Here is a 12,037-nt window from a genome sequence, read left to right on the forward strand (position 1 = left end):
AGAAAAGGACATCTATTTTGTCTTTTTGTAGTATGTCTCTGCCTTTTTGGCAAGTTTTTCATTACTGTAATATTTTTGAGCTATTCTTACTTTTTTCCTTTTTTTTCTTCTGTAATGTTTTAAGATAGGTAACCAGCAAGAACATGGTGTTCTAGGAAGTTATAAAATGTCATAACTCCAGTACTGCCTTTCTTCATATTGTTGTTGCGGAATGATATTGCTGTATTTTGAGCAAATGTGTGTTCGTTTTAGAGAGGGAGTTGTTCGCAGTCAAACTGTGCCTTTCTTTTTTCCTTCCTTCTTTTCTTGAGTGATCATAGCTAGGTTAAAATTCAGCACTGTGTGCGAGAAGTTGCTGTTACTACATTCAATCAACAGGCCTTTAATTCGCAGCCTGGCATTTTCCCTGCCGTTGCAGTGCCCATTTAGATCAGTTAGTCAGAGGTTCCTCAAAATTTCCTGACAGCTTTCTACAGGTCTGGCTAACCTAAGTAATGGTTGGTCATTACTGCTGCGGCAGAATACTGATAAAACATGTGAAATGAATCCAGGCCTCAGCTGCAATGCTTCGCACCCTCTTATTCACCTCTTGTTGTATTGAAAGGCTCCGTGTAACTTGTTTTGCTGCATCAAGAGTACAAAATATAAATGAAGCATCAGCTGCCTTTTAGGTTGGGTTGCTTAGGGTTGGCTGTATTTCTAGACTTGCCCTGGGAAGCAGAGAGAGAGGTGAGCAAGGTGAGAGCTCCCACAGATGTCCATGGGCTTCCCTGTGTGAGTCAGAGTTTAGAGAGAGCAGCATTTGTTTGCACCAAGAGAAGCTTCCAGAAGAGCATTGCTGTGTCCTGCTATCCATGATATTTAGCCTTGTATGTGTTAGGAGTGAATAATTTGTATTTTGGAACTGTCATATACACGCTTATTTTGACACCACGCTGTTTTTTTTTCATTCAGCAGACAAATGCCTTCTTTTCACAGTAGGCTGAACAGCTTTTTCTGAGCTGTAGAAACCTAGCGTGTTAATTCATTTGAACTTGAGGATTACTGCCCTTTTAGTGTTTATGATCAAAAGTGTTAGCAGGACCCTTGGGGCAAATTCTTTGCTGGAATGAAATGGCACAGCTTATTTGAAGTCAACTTGTTGAGCCATTCCTATGTACAACAGAGAAGAATATGCTCCTTGGTCCATGAGCAGATCAGATACAGTGGGGTACAGACATCTAAAATAATAAAAGTTGGCAGGCAGAGTACTTTATCTGCTGTATGCCTGACTCAGTAGTGGATGGACTCTCTAGATGCTACAGCGTTATATATGCCATACTTTAAAAGGCAAAAGGGACATTTTTATGGACTGGGAAACCACTTGCAAATCTGGGACCTGTAATGTAGTGTACAATAAAAACAGTAGAGATCCTTGAGAATGCAAGTTCATAACAGAAACTCTGGTGCACAAACAGGAGCCCTGTTGAGACAGAAAAGGTCCTTTTTTATATGTCATAATACATCTTTTTGCCTTTTTAGCTTGTAGCTTTTGTGTGACCTTACAGCTATTTCTTCTGAAAGCATGAGCTACAATCCCTTTCTGTAGATCACAGGGAGGAAGAGCCACCAGGGAAACGGTCCTTGTTTTCTGAAACGCGTGTATTCTGTTATGCATCGTTGGATAGTGGGGGCATGCAACTAGGAAGGACAAATTGGTTTGAAAAGAAGTTTATGCAGAGAGGTTTTGAAAGCATTTTTAATGCTTGCTTGCTTCCAGCCTTAGCTTTTTTGTCACAAGAATCTCAAACCACTAGAGGCCCCAGGACCCGCAGGAGGGTAGATTTTTTCTGAGACAGTAGACAGGAGGGATTTATCACTTCCTTGGTCACTTAGTGCTTCAGAAACTTTGATAGGCATCACACAAAGCTTGTGGCTACAGGACCAAGGCTGCAGTTTGACTTGGTAAATAGAGACGTTCAGGAAGCTGGACTGCTGCCCAGGGGCTCTGAGAGGGCAGCAGGCAGGCCTGGTTCCCGGGTGCAGGGCCTGCTGCTGGTTTCTGCCATTTCGGATGCATGAAGGCGTTGCTCAGAAAAGAGACACTGAAGCAGTTCCTTTAATCCTCTCCTGTTCTGCTGTGCTGAACCCAGACAATATAATTCCCCTGCTCCCCAATATATTGGGTACAGAAGGATAAAGCAGCGTTGCCCAACTGCAAGAGCTGCAGGAGTCGGGCCATCCTGGAATTTGCGGCAGGATGCTTTCCTCAGGCACAAGAGAGCCCCAGGCTGGACCTTTGTAACCAGATGGGATCCACTCAGAGAGGGGAACAAGTGATATGATAGATCAGCACTTAGTATTCACCTGATGTTGAATTCAGTGATTTTGTGATATACGCTGATTCTCGCCTTCCAGATCTTTTAATGAAAACTCTATAAAAGTGTATCACACAGCTTGTAGAAAGGGGGAAGTGTAAATATTTTGTGAAAATTACTGGGATAACCAAGGCTTTTGATATTCAGGAAAGCAGTGGAAGTGGTTTGGAACTTCATATTCAGGCCTTCTGATGTAACCAAAAGGCAACATTTCTTTTCTAACCACCTAATGCATACAAGGTGGTGAAGAGAGACTCAGTTTCTTACTTCCTATAAACCACCAACAGCTATCTCTTCTTGCTTACTTCCCACTATATCTGCTTTGATTAAATAATTGCATTCATTCTTGCTGAAAGTATTAGCATGAAATAATTAATATTTGCATTTAAAGCAGTGTGTGATTGAGTGTCATAGTTAACACTATGTTTAGGTGGAAGATGTGATTTTAATCACTGTTTCTGGCAGCCCAGACAATATTGTACATAAAGCCGAAGTTCATTATGTTGCTTTTCCAGTTGTAAGCAATAAAAATGCTTCTGTTTTGCAAGTGAAGTAGTGAACTTGGGGTGCCATTATTTAGCAACTTTTAAAGATCAGCTAGGTAGCAATTGCACTGTGGTATAATAGAATTTTATAGGCTAGCCTAAGATATAGTCATGGGGTTTTTTTTGACGGTACAATGTAACACACAAAAGTGTGGCGGCTATTTTACTGAGGCTTAGTCCTGTTTTCTAGAAATATGGTTTTGGATAATGGGAGGGGAGAAGGCGGAGTGAATGGAAATCACTGGAGAATTCTTGAGGATGAACAGAAGGAGCACAATTCTGATGGGTCTGATAGGAGAATGACTGGCTTCTTCACTCCAGTGATTGCCTCTGGCTTTTGTATTTAAGAGGCAGTAAAATATCATCCATGGGGAAGGAAGAGGCTTTGGAGTAATAAAGACTGGAAGTTAATGAAATGGAGGAGAAGTATCATAAGTAAGTAAGGAAGCCCATGGAAAAGGCCAGAGTGGCTGGAACAGTATTCAGGTGAACAAAATAAATCTGGGAGATGGGGAGAAAGAGAATTTGTAAAGGGATTGAGAATAATTTTGTCCCCACAATCTTTGTGACGTTTGTTCCCTGCTTTGCCCTTATGCATGTAAACATACCTCCCTCTAACCCTGGTTTGAGCTACACTTGACTGCAGTCACTTCATTATTTTTTTCTCCATACTCACCAAAACCTTTTGAGAAAAAGCTCTAAATTGCAACCCAAGGTAACTTAAATGGGACTCTGTTAAAACATAGGGACTCTGTTAAAATGTAGAGATCCTCAAGCAAGAAAATTGTATATTAAATCCATAAACACAACTGTCCAGCCTTTTGGCTCTCATTTTCCTCAGGCAACGTGCTGGACTAGCTTGGGAGATTTTACTGACTTCAGATGTATTAAATATATTGATCTGCAGAGAGCTTTGGCGTCAGGCTGTCTGTAGCCTGTGTCATGCTGTTGGAAAGGAAATGTATTTACCTCTAGCTACAAAAGAAGCAAAATGAAGAAACATTAGCAAGGTTTCAAATCATTACGGAAGCTGGAGAGGCCGAGGGAATTTGCTAATAGCAGCTGTGTTGCAATTAGTGGGGAAAAAATTGGTTAAGAGCAGCAATAATTCTTTTTAACATTTGAGAAAATGTGAACCAGCATTTTTCTGGAAAAATAATTTGTTCAGAAAAACTACACAGTCATTGTGGACATTCACAAAATGGTCAGTAGCGCTTTGGAGGGGGTGCTTTACTTGTTTTCTCCCTTCTATAACACTCTGTTCTTTCTTCACAGAGGGGTTCTCTTGATGTCGCTACAGTCTTTGGTGAGTTTTGGACTAGCGTTAGGAGATCATATAAAGTCACTTAATTGTCTCCCTCTACTATTTTTAACTCTTTCAGTAAGTTGCTTGGGTTCAGTGATTTGCCCCCATGAGTCTTTTAGTGCTTAATCAGGTGAAGGAAGGTTAGTTACACAAATACTGTTCCCCTTGCAACAAAAACTCAAGCAAATTTTCCTCCATTATTTTCTCATGAGAGCTCTGACATGAGGCTTCAGCTTCAACAAGGGCTAAATGGTTGCTTTTTTCAATCACAAGGAAAAATACGTGATTTTTTGGTCATTGAAAACAATCTGGGTTCACCAAAAAAAGTTAGATGCTGGAAGTGAGGGGGTGTGAGTGCTCTCCTGAGTCACCTACTAGTCCACTGAGTAATAACTTCTTTTCCCCTGCTAAATTGTCTGAAGAAACCTTTCCTTTAATCTTAGCCAAATAGGACTATCAAATACCTTTTGGTGCACCACATAGTTAGCACATTCCCTTAGAGCATCCCCTATGTTTAACACCACAGACTACTCAAGGCCCCCACCCCCACTCCCCATCAGCCCCAAATCACGTTTTCCTGGACCCGTCACACAGTTCTTTCTCCCCTGCAAAATGGCTGCTTATGGCACTTGGACCTTCCACCCACTGTTACCAGCACCCCTTGCTTGTTCATCTCCCTCATAAGCAGGTTTCACACAGCCATGGGTCTGTAATATCCCTGCCTTTACACTCTATTCAGGAGGGAAGAGCAGAGCAATACGGGGTGCCAAAAGGAGTGGCAGTGGCATGACACCCCTCTTCTGTGCCAGCCACATTTGATTTGCAAATTAGGCATGCTTCAAGCTGCTGTCTGCTCTTCAGAGAGAGGTGTTGATCTGAGTTTTTATGAGAAAAATGTAGCTATATGCATGTCCCTCCATTCTTTTCCAAAAACTCTTCTGTAAGTATTTTCATTCTTATGCTAGTTCACACCTCAATGTAGACATTGTAGCCGTTTTATGATACTTTTTAATTTACTTACTTGACTAATTGAGGGAGGCAGCGGGGCATGAGATGGGGAAAGGAGAGATTTGAAGTTGTACCTTGAATTACATGGACACACTAATGGTGTTCACGCTTTGATTAGTGCGACCTCTGCTATTTAGTAGAAAGTTTAGTTATGAGTACAGGAATGGAAGAGACTTCCTGAGTCATTGTGTCTTCCGCCTGCCATCATGGCTGTTGTGCTATAAATCCCTTTGATAAGGCTGTCATAGTCTGCCTTCAACCTAGCTGGGCTCATTGCCTGGTTGTGGACTGGCTGCTCCACAGCTTGAGTTCTGTGATAAATTGTAAATTTCTTCTAATTTTTGGTTAAGGTATATTCAAGACCAGTTCATTCCCGTTTGTTTTACTGCCAATATAGTCCTTTAGCTTAAGTAGGTTTCCCTCCCTGGTGCACGTGAAACTTTCTCAGGTTTTATTTTGTGACAGTTAGCCAATTGAATTCTTTGAAATGTATTTCTTCAGGTAAGCTTTTTGTTCTCTTTGTTATTTTGATAAGCATTCTCTGTACTTTCTCCATTTTTTTAACTGTCTTTGCTTTAAGATGTGTAAAACTGATAATTCAGTATTTCAAATGATTTTTCACCAATTTTTACAGGATTGATGTTTCCTACTGTAAACACTTCTTGACATATCTTGGGTTTTCCTACAGAGAGAGAGTTTATTGGTGGTTTGTAGGCATCTTGAGTAAGATTAATCTCCCCTAGTTTTGTATATCTGTGTCTGAACCTAGTCACATTGGGCTGCCTGTGTAGTCAACAGAGAGAAATAGGTAGAATTAAGATGAGATTCATCTGACCTATTTTAGGCGTCTAATTTAGGAGGAGAAAAATTGCACCCTAAATCTCTGAGAAACGTGGAAGCCTGAGGTGGCTTGCATTGATGTGAATTTCTGCATTTAGTCAGATTAATGCTATTTCTTCTGACTGGCAGATTAGCTCCCAGTTTATAGCAGTAATTCTTGTTACTGTCTATGAGTGCATGTCCTTGCATATAATGGGAACAAACTGGAATGTAATGGTACTACTTCTCAGTTGTTAATGTGTTATCAAATAATGTAGACAGATGTTAAATAGGGTGGACCTATAGGCTTTGATTTGTACAAAACAGTCTTATCTTCTATATGTTTCTGGAATAGTAAAGCCGAAAAGCTTATTCTGCACTTAATTTTGCAGAACTCATTGAGTCTTGAACTCTCTCCAAGACTTAGAAGACAGAAATTCATTGCTGGTAAAGCAGGAGTTTCTCAGATGAGATGCTCTTTTCAACTGCTTAAAGCTGCTAAATGTCAGACAGGGCAGTGGGATTTTTTTTGGCTGCTGCCAAGGAATAGGAAGGCAGACAGAGGACCTCAGACAGCATAAGACTTTCTTGTTAATGGCTTTGGTAGAAAAATACTTTCTGGTATTTGACCTACTACTTAATACTCAAGTGATATCATTGAGGACTTTGAGTAGAGCAAGAATTTTCAAGGTTGGTCAGTGTTACACAAACCTAGAAAGAAAGGAAAAATATTCAGGATACTTGTAGGCCAATTTTTAATCTCGCGCCAAAGCCAAGGGTCAGCTTGGGCTCACGTTGACTTCATATTCTGAGTCAATCTCTTATCTAGGGAGGCTAACAATGTCTATAAAGGCTTGATGAATGGCAGTGACTCAGGATTATTTGTAACGGTCTATTTGGAAATACTTCATGGTTGTCCACAAGCCTTGTAATCGGCGTATTGGGAAACTTACTCAAGGCTAGTAAAAGACTAGCAAAAAGTGTCTCCTCCAAGCAGATATACTGCTGGCCAGTGTTAGTGATGATCCTGAGCATTGATGAGTGTTCTCATGCTAAAAATGTGTGCATGTAGCCTCCAAAGCGCAATTCAGCACCCAGAATGGCTGGTCCTTGAACCAAGGAATAACTGTTTGCCATCCAGGGCTGGAGGGTGATGTGGTCTGGAGGATGATGTGGTCTGGAGGACCACTTTCCGCTGTACAGGGGTAAAAAGGAAATGTGTTTGCTTGTAGACAGTGTCTGTTCAGAGCTGCTCAGATAGATGGGTTGCTGGGAGAGGTGAGGTGAATTAGAGGAGGGAATGCAGATGAAACAGTCAAAAGCCTTGGATAAATCGATGATCTATGTGGACTAGACTGGAGCAGACAGTTATCGTTGCTTTCTGTGGTATATGCATCTAAAATGAACGGAGAGGATGTTATTGGTGTGAAATATAAAGGGAACAAAAATCCACAGAGAACGTTGAAAAGGGCTTGGGTTAGGTATTATGTCATGTCCACATTGTCGCATGTACAGTAAATAGAAGTCTCGCTTATAGGTTCATCTGCCAAGGAAGAAAATGAAGTGCATAGCTTTTGTGTATTGTTACTTTAGAGGTTTGAAATACTGATCTGTTTACTCTCGTGGCAGAGCTGCGTTTTTTGAAGTGATGATAACATTCATCTAGTTTACCTCTGCAGATATGATGGTGGTGTTGAAGTACATCACCTTTATGGCTAATAAATGGACAAAAACAAGTTTATTACTAAGCCATCCTCACTCACAAGTCAGTCTATGCTTTGTGACTTGTCATGCGTGGACTTCACAGCACAGTTATGCTCTTGGATTAGCAGAGCAGATGGATGCAATCCAGCGTCATTCCCACTAAGAAGCAGCTGCCAACATCTTTTGATGTTACCGTGGAATTTCTCTGCTTTATCCTTATAGTTGCTGGTTTGTTTGTAGAACAGAGGATTCATTTTATTTTAGAGTTGTGTGTCTTATCTAACACTATGTTCCTGCTCAATTTGTAGACCATTGCATAGGGACCAGGCTATTTCTTAATCAGCAGCACTGGCCTGTGTTGGCTGATGCTGCTATTCCCAGTTTGTATTACTCCACTTCCTTTTCAGTAACTGTCATTGTTTGAGAGCTTATCTGAAGATTTTTGCAAGCCAGCTGAGAATGATGAGAACTCATTTTGTGTCATTTGGCTATACCTGCTGTCATGGCATGAATGGTTCATGGGTTGCTGGAGAGAAACTGATTAGCCTGTTTCATTCAGTTGTAACCTACTCTCTTGTAATTCTGCAGTGCAGTCATATCTTTTTCCCTCAGGCATAATATCCGTTGTAATTATAAGTATTGTAAGGGTTTGAGTTTCACAGGGCAGTAATGCTGGTAGTATCCATCTCTTCTCCAGCATAATCCACTGCTGCCGGATCACCATTTTCCTTTAGAAGACTACATTTGGTGTTTGCCCTTTTATAACAGGGGGTTGACCTTGATGCCCTTTCCAGACCTAAAATACTGTATTTGGAATATACTGGCTTTATTTTGCTGGGATTTAAAGTATTTAATTTTTTAAGAAAGGTGGAGTTTGTCAGTGAAGCTGCAGAGGGGATTTTAAAACTAGGTCTAATCTAAGGTCATCTCACATGTTGTGAGTGCAATTTGTGGTCACTGGTTTACTGTCTGAAACGGTGAAGGGGAAATACTTTCCTTCTTCTGTATATGCACTCTTATAGTATGTCAAAAGAAGCTTTTTTTCCTCTTCTGAACATGCACAACTAATAAGCGGAGTTTCTTGCTATATTGGAATTACCATGAATCCTAGTAATTAACGTAAAGTGAACAAACAAAATAATCTAGATAATCTCTATCTGGAAAAGAGAATTGAATATTCTCAAATCTGAAATACAACCTCAAGATGTGCTCGTGTAGGTACTACAGTACTGCTTCATTTCAAACCTGTAGCGTTTTTCTGAATTTAAAACCTTTTCCACAGGTGGTATTTGTAGTATATGCAGGTTCAGAATCACATATGTGTGTGCATATATATGTATATGATAAAATACAGGCTAGATATGCCGACTGGTACAGCTGGAGTTCTCTTAAGACATCCAGAGTCTTACCATGTGAGCTGCTTGCTTTGCTCCTGCAATAGTTTTCCCCAAACAACATGCTCAGCTTCTCTTGTCTTTTAATTTTCCCAGTTCTTGGTTTGCTGGCAAGGTGCTGAACCTTGTCAGGCAGTACTTGGAACAATAGAAAGCAGAACAATATGAAATCTAAGACAATTCACACAATAATTGTTCCTTTAAAAAGTACAGCTAAATTCCTGTTGAAGGAGATGGGGATAATGGGTGACGAGACCTACTTCAGGTATGAAATGTTTCGACTCTTGAAAAGGATTTAAATTATGAGCTTAAGGAGATACGGTATTTAGAAAACCTACTTGCAATCAGGTCTTTTCAAGCACTTTACAAAGGAGCAGTATGGATGATTATAGTTCAGTTTTATGAAACCTTAGAGGTTTTGAAATTTCTTCTTTTATGCTTGAAGAAAAACGCACCTTTGGATAGTTGTGAAATAAGTTAATGTCAAAAAGTCTGTTTTCAGTTTTGAATCCAGCTGATCAAATAAAGAGCTCTGGACCCATAAAAGCTCTTGGACAAAATACTATCATGCTCTTGAAGGGTTTCAGCTTTTAGAAAACAGTATATTTGACAGAATATTCATTCTAAAATGCCTACCTACAGCCTTGTTGTTGTAAGATTGATTTGTGTAATTAATTAGACTATACAATGATGACGTATAACATTCTAACAACAGGATAATTAGATTTTTAAAAACTGATTTACAAATATAAGCAAGTGATAAGTCAGTCTAACTTTTTTTTTTTGTGCCAAGCGTGCTGCATGGAAACTAAAAATTTATTAAAGAAAACACTTTTTGCTCTTTGATTTCTAGGCTGATGCTTTAAAAGTGATTTTTTTTTTCCTTAAATTAGAATAAGGAAACTGCATCACTCAGGCGCAGTGTGAGTGCCTTCTTTAAAAAAAGACTCATTAGATAATAGTAAGTAAAAATACAGAATGTTAAGTGTGATGTCAAAGCAGAATATACGTTTAGGTTGTATTGAAATACATGTAACTACTGTGCATACTGTCTTACGTTTCTGAGGGATCAATACAAAAGAATTTATAAAATATGATGGGGCTATAGATACACTTTAACATGTTATGTAAAACCTGGAATGTTTAGGAAAAACAGTCCCTTCAAGCTGGATTTGTATTTTGATATTACAGGATCTGATCTATGAAGACCTGCTAGCAAGAACAGTACTTCCCAGGGAAAATATACCAGCTACTTGTGTGTTGCAGTCAAAGGTAACCCTGTGTTTGGAAATGTGAAATGCAAGTTTTACTGGAATAGAAACATAGTATTTTTGCTGGAATGTGAATACTTTGAGAGGGAAAAAAAAACAGGTACAATTTATTAGATAAATGCTTTTGTGAGACACTGGGAGGTGTCTTATAAAAGCCCCTAAAATGGGGCTCCTCGACAGCAAATCAGAGGGTTGCGTTCATCTTGCAGGATCTAGCCATTTGATCCACTGGGCTCCCTTCTTTCCTCCATGCCCCAAGCAGTGCTTGGCCAAATCCTGTTTGAATGTGGTGGCAGAGGGCCGCCAACCTAGGATGGCCATGATTGGATTGGGTGGAGAAAAAGTAAAGGGTGGAGAGGCATTACTTACTCCCGTATTTCATTTCCCCTGCTCTTTTCCTCCTCGAGTCTCCCTACCACTGCCGCAGATCTCCTGCAGGGCCTTGCTCTGCTTCTGCTGCAGGGAGCTGCAGTAGCTGCTGTGAGCTGGGAGGAGCTTGAGACTAGGATTCCAGAAAATGAGGTTTTGGGTCACGTACCTGCTCCCTTTCCTCCAGCCGTGCTGGGATACATGGCCACTTTCACCAGCTGCTGTAGGCTAAGCCTGCGACGTGGCTAGTGTGAGGCCTAGAACAGTAGAAGTAAGAGAAAGACAGGGGAAAAAGCAAGAGAAGAACTGAACGGGAGCACTCATACTCCTTGGCTCTTCCGTGTGAGAGGTGGCTGGAAGGCCGGGGTGCTGGGCGCAGGGATACAGCAGAAGCAGAGAGTGGCAAATCTGTGTTTGGGGGCGTTGGGCCAGGGCACCGGGAATGAGCTTAGGTTAGTCTCTGCTGTTGCACTAGGACCTGTCTTGTCTGCTTTGTTTTATTTGAGCCTTCACCCTGTAGTCTCTTTAGGGTCTGTATTTTTGATACCTTTTGTACAAATCTGCATGGAGTCCTTTGTCTTGCTGGCTTATAAACACTATTGTCATATCCAAGAATAGCAATTTTTGCATTCTTCATTCAGAACTAAAATATTTTGTGTGTTATATTTGGACCTTAAAGTGTGTTTTGGACAGACTGAGGTGATTAGTAAAAACATTTTCTGTTTTAATCACCAGAAGACTCTGAGTTGTCTGAATGTGGGGGAAAATTGGGTCACACAAGAAATTGCGAAATCCTTGAAAGAAATTTATTATGTTAAGTGAGTGAACAAAACTTTTTCCAGCCTTCTCCTCCTGTTTCTGGTTACCATGCAAGACTGCACTTTGCAGCTGTTCTCAGTTTAGTTCTGTAGCGTTCTGGGGAGAATTTGCCCAGACCTGTGTGACACAGAATATGGTACTCTGACCATTGCTGCAGTGCTCATAAATTCAGTGTATCACTCGGCCTCAAAGACAACAATAACTCACTTCAAACTTCTGAAGGCCTATGCAGCATAATGTAAATCTGTGCATTTCTGAGCCATCAAACCCACAGCTGGTGCATATAGTGGCATTAGTAGAGGTCAGATGTACTTTCTGAAGGTTTGACAAACTGTGCGTGTCCTTGCCTGCATCAGCCAAAACCATACCTCCACAAAGATGAGTTGTAATGCTGCTCAATTCCTTTGGAAGCTCCAGGAGCAACACTTCAGGAACAGTATTTCTC

General features: G+C 40.6%; 1 protein-coding gene across 5 annotated transcripts in view; it reads left to right on the forward strand.

Annotated features, from left to right (window-relative positions):
* Positions 1 to 12,037, forward strand: part of LOC112983031 (poly(rC)-binding protein 3-like) — a 507,597-nt gene that overhangs the window by 107,606 nt on the left and 387,954 nt on the right. For all 5 annotated transcript variants that reach the window (XM_064506732.1, XM_064506736.1, XM_064506731.1 and 2 more), the window contains exon 5: positions 10,325 to 10,405. The gene's annotated coding sequence lies outside the window, so the exon portion shown is untranslated. The remainder of the gene's footprint in view (positions 1 to 10,324; positions 10,406 to 12,037) is intronic.

Source organism: Dromaius novaehollandiae, chromosome 2 (assembly GCF_036370855.1).
Source record: "Dromaius novaehollandiae isolate bDroNov1 chromosome 2, bDroNov1.hap1, whole genome shotgun sequence".
Lineage (NCBI taxonomy): Eukaryota > Metazoa > Chordata > Aves > Casuariiformes > Dromaiidae > Dromaius > Dromaius novaehollandiae.